Source organism: Calonectris borealis, chromosome 6 (assembly GCF_964195595.1).
Source record: "Calonectris borealis chromosome 6, bCalBor7.hap1.2, whole genome shotgun sequence".
Classification (NCBI taxonomy): Eukaryota; Metazoa; Chordata; class Aves; order Procellariiformes; family Procellariidae; genus Calonectris; species Calonectris borealis.
In genome coordinates this window covers 1,663,917-1,677,192 of record NC_134317.1, presented here as the reverse complement: position 1 = coordinate 1,677,192, position 13,276 = coordinate 1,663,917, and the positions used below count along the sequence as shown (strand labels likewise).

General features: G+C 42.3%; 1 protein-coding gene across 1 annotated transcript in view; it reads left to right on the top strand.

The window, feature by feature from the left end:
• The window catches only part of GALNT13 (polypeptide N-acetylgalactosaminyltransferase 13), a 110,385-nt gene that overhangs the window by 33,966 nt on the left and 63,143 nt on the right, over positions 1–13,276 (top strand). The gene's annotated exons all lie outside the window — the stretch shown is intronic.

Here is a 13,276-nt window from a genome sequence, read left to right as displayed (position 1 = left end):
TGCACTTTAAAATACTAGAATGCCAGCCAAGAGGGTCAGGGAAGGTTTAAAAAAATAAAAATAAATGAAATGCCTCTTACTTTCAGTCCATTCAATTACTGTCTGCTTAATTTTGTTTTGTGGAAGACTGATTTGACTGTCACCGTTAATCTTACATTTGTTACTCTGCCTTTTCTTCAATGTTTTTGGCTTCATTTGTAATGGTGAATTTTTCAAAATAAAGAACTACTATTGCTGCAGGAAAAAATGGCACAAACTTACAGACAGAAACTTGTTCGACAAAGATCTGTACAGGCCGGTAGGACTACAGGCGGTAGTTACATGGTACGTGGGTAATGCCATTACCTGAAAGGAACGCCCGTCACGTGGTGCTCGTGGTGAGCAGGAGGGCAGGGGGAGCGCGTGAAGGGCCCCCCAAAGAAGGGATTCGCTTGCTGAGCGTCAGGAACTTCTGAAACATGGCCCAAAACGCATGGCAGGCCCATCCTCAGTCTGTTTGGTTTCCATTGACTTTCGCTTGCTTAGCACTTAGCATCAGTTAGGTATTTCCTTTACATTTAAATTAATATTGATATACTAATACATCTTTCCTGGCTTATTGCTCGTTTATAATTATTTTCAGAGGGGTAACTCGTATCTCATTGTATGTGCAAGCCCAGGGTTCATTTATAAAACCCAGCCATAGAGGTGATAGATGAGCAGGTGATTCACGTGCATCCCGTCCTTTCCTTCGGAGGCCAGGGCTCGTCCCTCCCCGTCCAGCACAAGGGACGCGTGTGGCAGAGGGCAGCATCGTGGAATCGTGGAATAGTTTGGGTTGGCAGGGATCTGTAAAGGTCATCTAGTCCAACCCCCCTGCCGTGGGCAGGGACATCTTCAACCAGATCAGGTTGCTCAAAGCCCCATCCAACCTGACCTGGAATGTTCCCAGCGATGGGGCATCGACCACCTCTCTGGGCAACCTGTGCCAGGGTTTCACCACCCTCACTGTAAACGATTTCTTCCTTACATCTAGTCTGAATCTCCCCTCTTTTAGTTTAAAACCATTCCCCCTTGTCCTGCCGCAACAGGCCCTGCTAAAAAGCCTGTCCCATCTTTCTGATAAGCCTCTTTAAGTACTGAAAGGTTGCAGAAGGTCTCCCTGGAGCCTCCTCTTCTCCAGGGTGAACAGCATCGCTGCTGTCGGTGCACGGCTGTCGTGTCCGGGCGCTGCCGGCTTACGGGCGATGGGCTGCTCCAGAGTGCCCATCCAAACAGGTGCTTCCCATGTGAATCCTTTCCTTTTCTCAGATTTTTGTCTGGGATATTTTTTTCCTACAACGGAGGAGGCGAATGAGTAGGCTGAACCTTGCTGCCGTTCTTTGCTGATCTTGAAGCCTTGTTCTAAGTTTCTGTAAGACGTATTTCAATTAGAAATTGCCAGTGTTTGTCTTGCTTTATGCAGCTTTGGTTATATCTTTGTGTATAAAACTGCAAAGTAGAAAAAATTATCTAGACGTTTTGGACTAATGGAAACGTGACCGCTGCCTGTTTCTAACAGCAGAAAAGGAGGTGGATCGGTGCTGTTGGTGCCATCTGTGCCGCACGCGTGTTCCCTAAGCGCCGTGGGCAGGGGAGGAGGCCTTGAAGACCCCCGTCACTGCTCGGAGATCTTTTAGATATTTGGAAGGGGATGGACTGGAATGGATAATTGTTTTTATCCTCTTGAAAACAGTTTGACTGTTCAGCCCCTCTTCAGTGGTTTCTTAACTTTGTATTACAGCTGATGTGCTAAAAAGAACAGTTACGGTTCTGAACTGCATAGAACTAGTATGATATTTAATTAGACTTTGAATTTTTATCAAAATCTGGTAGTAGCTATGACTGCAGCATATACAAGGCTTAGAACTCTGGAGACCTTTTAATTTTAGAAGATTGCATCATGTGGTCATTTAATTGTGTATAGGTTTGTTATGAATTTATGAAGAATGTTCATAAGAGTTGATCTATTTTTTGAGAAGATGCCTCCTTTCAGATCTCTCTTAGAAATGGCAGCCAGTATCTATAAGTAGACTTCACATCCACCCTAAATGATTTTTGTAAATTTTTTTTTTTAAATCTGATGTTGACTTTATTCTCTCACTCCAGACCTCCTTGTCCCTCTTTAGGCTTTCTGCCTTGAGGCTCTCAGTAGCAGAGTCCGTGTAGGCTGGTATGTCTCTAGAGTGTAGCAGAAATGCTAAAAAAAAGTATATTTATGACAGAAGTTACAATGAGTTCTGATGCTTTTAGTATTGGAATGCAACATTCATTTTTTTCAGAATCATGGAACTCTTATGTTGAAATACTGTGAAGTAAATGATCTATTTAATGATGTTTATGACAACTTTACAGGATTTATTGCTACCGTATAATTAAAACTAGAATTCTTTATGTTCTGGATTAAGATAAGTCTGTGTATAGTTCTGAGCAGCAGAGATACATCATGTAAATGGCAAAGGGCTGTGAATTGATCCTTTAGTTTATTGGATTCTGTATGGAGTTTATGGCAACAAATTATTTGGGATAAAATATCAGGATTATATTGAGATTCTTATATCCGCTGTGGAGATGCAACTGAGAGAGAATTATTTTTCAGGATTCAGGTTTAAAAAAACAAACCAGACAAACAAAACCCCCCAACCCCCCAGCCTTTTGTGTAGCTGGCTGGTAAAAGGTTACTGCGGTTCAGATAGCGATGCACACAGAAATACAGCATAGCAGCGGTGGAGGTGACGATGTGTCACACCGGGTCAGGACCACGGCCGGTGACTGTGAAATTGGACACGTGTTTTGGGTGATGGAGCAGGAACGTTCCGTACCTTCAGCGTGCGTTTGTTTCTGATGTCGGAGTGAAGGCTGCGATGGCTTTCCCTTGGTTTTGGGTAAATCACCGTTGCTGGCAGCCCCGGGAGGCAGGGCTGTAGGGTCAGGCCAGACAGCTATTAATTGCGTTGGAAAGAGACAGTTGTTACCTTCGGCTGCCTTATTTACAGGAAAGGTGAAAGAAGATAAAATAAGCAACAAAAATAATGCTTTGAATTGAAACATTGTTCAAGTCATCTAATGGCAAACTAGAATGAAATCCCAGAGCTGGATTTCCTACAGGAGACTGGAGGTTTTCCACGTGCGCAGTGGCTGCACGGGCCATCTCCAGTGCAGCTCCTGCTAGCAAGGTTCACCGTGTTCTGCTTTATAACCAAAGAGCAGTGTTGCATGGCCTGGAACAACTGCTTATGTGATCTTTTTCCCCCTAATGTTGTTTAGCAGTAGCAAAAAAAATAAAGAAGTTCCTCAATACTGTATGATAACTTTTTGTTAAAAAAAAACCAACCAACAAATCTAATGCTCTGTTTTGCTCACAATGAGTTACCAATTGCAGTTGAAAACCTGCAGTTCTCCACGTGAAACTGTACCAAAAGAATTTTTAGTAATACCAAATAATTGTTATTTAGCAAATAAGATTGTATACCATGTATAGATAAAGGGTACATTAAAGTTAGGAGCAGCTTCCTACGGGTATAGCTCTCTATTTAGCCAGCTTGCCTAGCTAAAGACAGCACGCAGTATCGGAGAGACCCGAGCACAGGATTTTACAAGATTCCTCTGAGACTGAGACAAGAATGATTGATTTTATGTCTCATATTAGTATTGTAGTAAAATATAAATCAGCGACAATTAAGAACTGCATAATGCATCACGTGTGTCCGGAGAGACCGGGCGCCCCGACTGATGGAGGCAGCAGGAGCGGCAGCAGCCAGCTCCGCCTGGTGCCGGGGTCCCAGCTGTGGTACTGCTGTTCGTATCGTCCTCTTTCAATCAAACGTTTATTTATGAAGTACGTTTTTCAAATTTTCATCGTAAGTAGAGACAAATTACCATTTACTAAGATATATTGACCAGTAAGCCATTCACGTTTTATCTTCTACGTATTCTGTGTATGGGGATGTCCGAGAAGACTTTGTGCATCAGGCAGGTAGTAATTGCATGCGGCTTACACCCCTTTAGCTACTTTCTTCCCTGTCTCTATACTGAGATCTATTTTATCCCCATCTAGTTGTTTTTATCTTTCCAAACAGCAATAATGTAATTATTTCCTCAGTTTCTTACAAAGTTGGGAATTCTTCCTTTCAAATCACTTATGATCCCGGTAGCTGCAGAACGAGCGAGATTCGGGCTGACGTCAGACCCTTAATAAAAAGAGTTGTCGGCTCTGTTGTTCGAGAAGGTGCCATCAGCTCCCTCGGGCTGTGCGTACGCGGGATGGTTCCTCCCTGCCGAGGAGAACCACGTAACCCCGTGGCGGGGCTGTACCACGTCCCTATGGAGGAAGCCTTCAGATTTCAGAGGGCAGCTCGCAGCCCGTGCAGCGAACTGGTCGTTTTGAAGCTCTCCAGTCTGATCGTTGCTGTTGGGGGAAAACGAGGTGTTTATCTGTAGTGGAAAAATATAAAGTGGTATTTCCGACATCCTCTTTTAGAAATTTCAACCGATTAATAATGTATGAATAAGGTTGGAATAACTTACTGACTAGACAGCTTCTGAAACAGGAAAACGCTTTTTGGTGCCACGGGTATTTTTCATTTTTTGCGATGCCTATTGATCACACTTGCACACGGCAGCCACAGAACGCCCTCACCTTTCGAAGCGTTTGCAGCGTGCTTTGTGCTTAAACCAAAAAGCTGTGGGGTCTGCTCATCAGCATGGCTGCTGCTTACCTGCCACCGAGGGGGACAGTACCGCTGGGACACTGCTGCGGACAGCGGTCCTGCTCCTCGCCGCGTCTGGGTGGGACGAGCCGGTGGCTGGGCTGTGCCCCGCGGCCAGGGGCACCGAAGAGACCAACAGGTTTTTGGGACATTCCCATCCGAGCTCAGCCCGGGCAGGTGGGACGCAGAGGGGTGCGCGGGGGGGTGGACCTGGGGGGATGGACCCCGCTGCCCCTGCTCTCTGTCTGCAAAACAGCATCCTTACGTTGGCAGTGGTGGTTGTTACTCAGAACCGAAGTGCAGGTGTTGCCATCGAAGTATAAGCAAGAACGTTTGGGGTGAAAAAAACAACCAAGAAAAGGCATGGATGGTGAGTCCTTATATCTTCTGAGTGTTGCCATGCTTATTTGTGCAACGGTCCCTGTGCAGTGCCTTTACTGCATTGTTAAATAAATTGAATGCTTTGAAATCTATTGGGCTTCGCTTTTCCCCCCCCTTTCTTTATCTTGAGTTTTGTGCTTTCTGTTCTCCACTCCACCAAAGACCTCAGCACTTCTAATAAGCCCTTGTGAGGGGGTTCTTTTCATTTCCAAAGGAGGCCTATCTCCACTGACAGATGATGAAAAATGTCTGCAGGCAGAATGCTGGAAAAATAGCAGTTTTATTCTTTGTGGGCATGCTTCATGTCAGTTCCATTATCCCCATGTGCACCAAGACGGTCATTGAAGAGATGAGCCGTTAATTCTTGTGCTTGGAGGTAAAGCTATTTTTGATCGACGTATTTTTTTTTTTTTTTAAAAACACAGTTCAAAAATATTTGAAATCCGCTTCAGTAAGTTAACAAGCAAAACTGCTGAATCACTGCTGCTCCTTAGTTGCAACTATTAAGTAGAGTTAACTGAAGCACCGTGAGGCGCATACAGATGCCTCCTTCGAACCGCGTTGAGTGTACACAGCTCCTTCTGAAATCACACAAGTGCGACAAGGTGTAGAAGTCTGCAGAGAACTGCAGATTACTGTGGTTTCAAGATTTGAAAGATAATCACAGAAGAAGAGTTCTGCTGCAAATTCAAGCAGCCTCGTTTGCTTTGCTGGAAGCAAATGAATGTGTGCCCTTGAAGGACAAAAGCTTTTTTTTTTTGTGCTTGATCCAAACCAAGCTCGATTTCATTGAGTGAAACCAGCGGTTCAGAAAAGGCAGGCAAGGATGATTTCAGGTACTGTTTGGCCTCTCTGTGGGGAGAGACTAAATTAAATAATTTTATTGCTTGGAAAAGCAGTAAGCAAAGAAGGATGACCTGAGGATTTGTAAAGGCATAAATAGGCAGAGAAGGTTGATTAGGGATTCACTGTGTCTCCCAAGGTAAAAACCAATGAAAATGTGAGCTAGCAAATCCAAAGCACATAAAAAGGGACACTTTTTTTTTGCCAACAGTGCTCAGTTAAGTCATGCAGCTCATTTTCAAAAAAGACAAAATAGATTTTAAAAGGGACTATGCGAGCTGATGGCGATCTATTGAACACAACGATCTGGGTACAGCCCCCACCTCTGCAAAGGGAAATCTCTAGAAGAATTATTTTAAAACCTGTGTCTTACCTTTTCTGCCACCATCTGTCTGTTGCTCTGAGACAGTGTACGTCCTAAGCCAGGCAGACCTTTGGTCCTGATCCAGGAAAGGATTTGTCGTCTTGTGATTTAATGGAAGCCTTTCCCAGATGGACGCAAAACAAAGAAAGGTTTTTGGTTTTGGTTTACTGAATTATCATAGTAAAAACTGGAAGAGGCCTGAAGACAATTCATCTAATCAGTTCTGCTGTTGATATTGTTTATTCCTATGTTTTTCATGGTTCTGTTGTAAATTATTTGACAAACAGGTTTTTCTTACTTTGGGGGCTGAATCGTCAGCACAGACTTTGCTGTTGGTCAGGAGGCACCTGACCTCCTCTGTCTCATTTATCTCTGGTTTTAGCTGAGACTTCTCTTTGCTCAGTTCCCCACACATGCTTCTGACTTTGTCCACCTGCACTCAACCCTTAAATATTCTTAAAGAGCATCAGTTCTCCAGTTTTTATGTGTTTAGCTCATGGAAATTCTTCTATTTCCTCAGGTGTATCAAGGTACGAGTATAACTCACTAACTTATTTTGTTGCTTGCGTTTCATCTAGGTTTCCTTGAAAGGCTGTAAAAACTCTCTCTTCAGAGGTTTCAAAGCAAATACTTAAAAAAAAAAACCCCAAACAACAACTCATATATGCTGTGGGTGGTTTAAGTCCAGTTAATTTTGTCCTGTGGTGTGGGGAAAGCTTTCGTGACCTTCTGAGATCCACTTCCATCCCTATTCTTCTCTCATTTTCTTTCTTTCATCTTGCATTTAAACAATGACAAGTAGACTGTGATTTCAAGTTCATTAATCAATGTGATTTACAGAGGAGAAGAGGAATCTAGGTCTCTATTTGGTTAAGGTTTTTCACAGTGTGAATTCTTAATATTTGAAGATTGAGCTAATACAATCTTTGTGGAAAGAAGAAATGAGGTGTGTATTTGTCATGCACCTGGCAGCAGTAATGGGATTAACGTGATAGCAGCTATATGCAGCCATCCTTCTCTTTATTTTGTTTACCATTTAAGACGTGTATATCTAGATATGTGTATAAATGTATGTATGTGTATATATGTGTGTGAAAGTATTTTTCTCCTGCCTTTTTACCGGACCCTTGTGTGGATCTCAAGCTTGTCCTCATGTGTCAGGATGGACAGTCGTCTTTCAGAGCTCAGTACGTGTTGCCCAATACTCATCCATACTGAAAGCAGAAAGGCTTTCTGATGTTAGTACCCAAATTATTTGAGCTATAAGGAGCTTATTTTAAAAAATTACAAAATTGCTGAAATAGTTTCTGTCTTCAAGGCACACGTGACAGAGGATCTCTGATTACTAAAGCACAAGCCATCTCGTACTTTTTCAAGGGTACACCAAGGAAATGCCGTGTAGATAGCATCAAATCTCAGTGGCTCCTCCAGGTATTGGTTCTGCTCATTCCTCATCAGCTGAGGTACCTCTGGGTAAGGACAGAGCCGTGAAAAACATAACCTTTGCAGTTTTGAAATATTTCAGTTTCTTCAACTTTCCCTGGTAGTGGGGTATTCCCTTAAGTATTTCAGATTTCTAAAAAATAATTGTTTTGACTTAGCATCATCTCATGTAACTACTATACAGGAAAGATACTTAATGAGCTTTCATGGTTGCTGAGGATTAAGATGTTATTTGTAAATTCACTAAAATATATTCAGGGCTGTGTCAGAGATGCCTTATGAAACATTCATGTTTATAGAGCTGGCAAAAAACTGTTCATGGCAGACTGAGACTCATTTCGCTCTGTGAAGGGGAATATGGTCAAGGTAAGTTAGAAATCTTGAGTATGAATCAAAATATGGTATTCTGAGTAAGTTCTCACAAAAGTGAATTAATCTGGTATACAAAAATCATTTTCCCAGTTACTTCAGCCTATAAATCCTCACTGGTTTTTCATACGTCCTCTCTCTCTCACGGGGGGCTAGTTTTGAACCTGTGTGGGACGTTGGTTGCCAGGTGCCCATGCTGCGGGTGGGGATGCTTTCCAGCTCCCCGAATCCTCGTGCTCCTCTCTGTTTGATACCCTCTCATCTCCATCATCCCCCCGACACGGACACACAGAGGGCCCCCTCTTCCTTCTGGAAATGGGCAGATTTCACCATTTCAAGACTTCTAAACTTGAGTGAATCTTATTTACATTATACAGACTGTTAGTGCCAAAATATATCAGCGAACTTAACTGGCAGGAGAGGCTGCCCGATGCCCTTCGCCAGCAGGATAACCGGGCTTTCAGCTCGCCAGTCCTCCCGCGCTGCCGGAGGGATGGCGTGTGCACTGAGGTACGCTGGTGAATGAAAGCCTTGAATAGCGCTTTTTGGGTAAGATTTCATGCAAAGCACGTCAAACGCAAAGGAGTTCAGGAGGCTATTGCTGTACATATGGTCAAGAACGCAACCTGTCCCAGTGCTTAGAAACAACATGAAGTGCAGCATGAGACAAAATTGCCGGCACCTATGTCCCTGAAGCTCAGGAAGGTATTGTGCAGTAAATAAAAACTCGATCAAATTGCCGAGGAGTGGAGTGAAAGACCAACACAAGACCCTTCAGCAAGGCCAGATCACAGAAATAGCAAAGGACAGTGAAGCGTGACATTGAAGTATTGTACCAGTGTACCAGCAAGAGGAAGGCCTGATAAGGAGTGAGGTGGGTTTTTCAACACAAAGGAAAAGCAAATAACAGGTGAGTCAAAGTTTTTTGTTTCCTGTTTGTTTTTAGTATTCACTAAAACTTTTGACTTACCAGCAGCAGAAGCATGCCCAAAGTATTTATGGATCAGACATGCTAGTAAGCTTATTGATAGACAACCGGGTAATGTTTATATAGAAAAATTAAATACATCTCTCAGCTTCTTCCACACTGGCTTCAAGGATCTTGGCTATCCTCGAGTCCCCGCTCGGGTCCCCATTACAATTGCAAGTTATTTAAAATATGAGCCTGGAGGTGAGGTCAGGTACTTCGAAACGTGACAGCACTATGTGACAGCACTGTTTTACCTGTGGGTCTGGGCTGGGAAGAGCTGCTCCTGGTGGGGATGTGCAGTTGTCATTGGGGCGAATCAGCTCTTTCCATCGGGGGGAAAAACCTGGAAGCAACAGGGACTGGAAAACCTTAGACCTCTCCTAGTTGGAGGATTTGCGTAATTTTTTGCAACATTTGGGCAGCCCCTGCTTGTGAAGACTGGTCTTTCCATTACCACTGCAGAGGGATGGAGTTGTTACGCACTGCTGAGTCATTTAAAGTCAGTGATCTTCACAATGCTCGAAAAGAAGTATAAAAGCTATGTAGAAAAGGTGTTTTGGACAGTAAATTCTAAGTGGTGTTTTTGAAGATGTACTCTGTAAGAAAATTGCTTGCTATGCTCATTTTAGCTTATGAACACCAGCACAGGTGGAGTAATTCATAATCAGCAGCGTGCATGCACTGATTGTTGCCTCTTTTACCATTCATACATTCGGAATACTTAAGAAACAGTTTGGTTTTTTTTTTTTATCCTCTAGATGAAGGAATTCTGTGTTATGTTTATGTTCTCTGATTGAAGACTGTGTGTATATGTATGTTTTACATAAAGATTTTGGTATGGAAACTTGAATACAAATTTGGTAGTTCATAAAATATTCTGAACAGTTTGATTTGAAGTATGCTGTATTAATGAAGTATGCTGTACTTCCTAGAAAGAGGGTAATGCAGAACATAAAAATTTGGTGAAATGACAATATCAATATTTGGAAAAACAATAAAATTGTTTTGTTTGCTTTGGATAAATAACAGGTCGTTCAGTAGAAATATTTATAGTGGCTTTGTGCATTTAGAAAGACAATTTTGGTGACATACCTGGTGTAAGAAAGCTTTTGACACCATCTCTAGATTCTCAAATCTGTTCAGCGCTAGCAAAAATTCAATTTTCTATGAAAAGTTCGGTCAAATTGAGTATTTGCAAAAGATCTTAATTCGCTAAATATTCCTGCCATCTCTGGTATTGTGATGTTTACTTGGTTCCTATCTTAGTATTTTACATATTGTTTGGAAAATGGAAAGTGTTCTTTTTCCTAACTTGAATATGGTTGGATTGTTGTGTGCTTTGCGTCTACTGGGTTTGAGATGGTTGAGGACTGTCTCTTAGAGTCTCTGGGCTGAAAACTTGTTTATTCAAATATGGGAGAGAAAAATGCAAGAAGAGATGGTCCTGGGTAGGGATTCAAGTTACACCTCTGCAAATCTTAGTGTATATGTGGTTGTTAATTCGTAAACTGTGTGCATCTTCTCTAAAGATTTAATAAGTTGAGGTTGCTGCATTTTAACCATAGCAGAATTAAATATGTTTCTCCATCACAGATACGTGTAAGCTATGACTGAAGTGTAATCTGATAATACTTTGCTTTGAATAAAACCGTGAGAGTGGAAAGGCTGTTAGGGAAACTTCTGATTAGTTTTATAATAAACTTCAGGACAGGAAAATCTCTTTGAAATCTTGATGGACCTTAGTAAACAATAGAAGAACACAGAACCTTGTAACGAAAATTAGTTTTGCAGGTGAAGGAATATGTAACTCGTGCTTTCAAGCAGAATAAACACAAGATTTCAGGCTGAGTTTAGACTGGGTCCCTGTGATGGAACACTGCAAAAGAGCTGGGCTAGTGAATTTACGGAGAGTTTACACTGGAGCATAACATCCTCTGCAGCTGTGTTCCTATTATTTGGGCTTAGAATATGAAACCCTTCACTGTTGGTATTCCACACATTTTAGGGAGATACAATTATGATATTTGGCTTTGATACAAGGAGAGGCAGCAAATTTACTGTCGTAATAATGACTGTGCTAATAACGGGTTGCTAAATTCTTTTTGTTTTTTTTTTTTCCCCTAAATAATTTGTTTTAATGAAAAGTTTCTGATTTCTACAGGAGAAAATTGTCGCCAAGATATTTTTAGCCAATCCCAAAGTATTTCAGCAGAAAATAAAAACATTTTGGTATGCTGCCTTACTATTTCAGAGACATTTAGTTTGGGTGCCTCGTTGTGCTCTGCCTCTTGGTGCAACCCCTGCTCTCATGCCACGTGGCGGGTTATGGCACGAGATGCCCGGACCCCCCCTCTCCCGGAGCCCCTCTCCCTGCCCGCGCCGGGGCTGCAGTGAGTCCATCTGAACGTGAACCGTATGGCTCCCTGCCCGGGCAGGGAGATGATGTATGTGCTGATGCTGTATTACGGAGAGGTGGTCCTGGTCTTCTGGATAGTGTCTGTAAGGTCCTTGGAGCTAGTGCAGACCCTTAAATACAGCTTTGGAGGCAGAAAAAAACCCAAAGAATTTCTCTTTGCTTCCGAAAGATGATCAGACTGAAGGATGGAGCAAGGACAAACTTCCTTCTCCTTCTCATGACTCTTTTCCTCCTCAGAGACATTCAGCCCTTTTTTGAGGAATTCCTTCCTTTCCATTTATGTTGTATTTATCGGGGCGAAGGACATCACCCAAGCTCCTTTCTGTGCTTCTTACCTGTTTTTCCACGGTTTCAGCAGTCGCGCTGACTCTCTTTGCCTGCTCCCTGCTGCTATTTAGATAAATTCGTGCCCTTTGCCTCTTCCAGCAAAAAGGAGGCAGAATTTATTTCCATAAACAACATTTGCAGCTTGAGGGACTAGCTTTTCCAATTGCAGTCCCTGAGGAGTCTCATCGCTTCTCCAGAAAGTGATGATATACCAGAGTTTAATTACCAGCCATTAATCCCAAATATTTTATGTTCGTATTGCGCATTACATAAATACACCTTATGAAATGTTCCGAGAGGCATTTAATAGCATATATAACGTATAACTGTGTATGTACGTGCACCGTGCAGGTTTCCAAGCAATTCCGTGGGTGAAGCGTAGCTGTGGAGAGGTGCAGCGTTGTGCTAAGAGGTAGCTAAAAGCATGGCACAGCTGTGTTCTTCTCATGCCTTATTTCTTTCCGGTGGTACTTCTAGCTGGTTTTGACTGCGAGATGTATTGGCTAAGATAAAATTCTGCCTATTGGGGAACATATATGGCAGTGTAGTCATGAATTCCTTTCCCAAAGGTGAGAGGAATCAGCAGCTCTGCTCAGACACGAAGAAAGGTGTCTAATAGCATCTCACGCACGGCTTTAGTGCTGGTGCCGGTACCGCAGCCTGTTTAGCTCCCGGGAGGATGCTGCCGACCCCAATACACGTTAACCACGGAGCCTGTCATCCTCAGGAAATCATGTTGGACGCCGAGGGCTTCAGATTTAAGATTTAAGCATCTATCTGAGAGCAATTTCATCTTCGCATGTAATCACAGAGAAAGCTAATAATTTCTTCCTGTTGCAGCATATAAAGGTGCTGCTTCTGATGAAAGGGAAGGATAAAAAAAACCCCCAGATAATACTGTGAAATGTTCGTCGCTCAAGTGAAGCATAAACGAGAACTGCAGAAACAAAATTTCTGTGCCCAGTGTCTGTAATATTTATTTTTAAAAAGCCTTTTATGTAAGTTTCTGCTAGGTTGTTCTAGCAAGCCCTGATGGCTGATTTCAAGTCACTTAGTCTACTTCCTGTGCATTTTGTAGAAAAGGGTTTATTCTTCTAGCATTTTAATTTTTTGTTGCAAAAGTAAATGATTTAATTACTCTTCAGCTAGTAGAGAAGCCTTCCTGAGTGACAGTCTTTCAAGAATATTAAACATCAAAGGTTTCAAAGTAATTTTGATACTAAAGATGCAAAATGAATGTGATAGCAGAAAAATAAAATCAAGATCCCTTCGTTAAGATAAAACGGTAATGTTGGAATATGGCATAGAAGTAGACAGCTCGAAAGGCACCGTGAGCATCAATTACTGCCCAGTATGGTCTGGGCGGTCCCAGTTAATCAATATTAATTAATCGGCCTCAGTCAAGAGGCCGATTTAAAGTATGGATGTAAAATGAG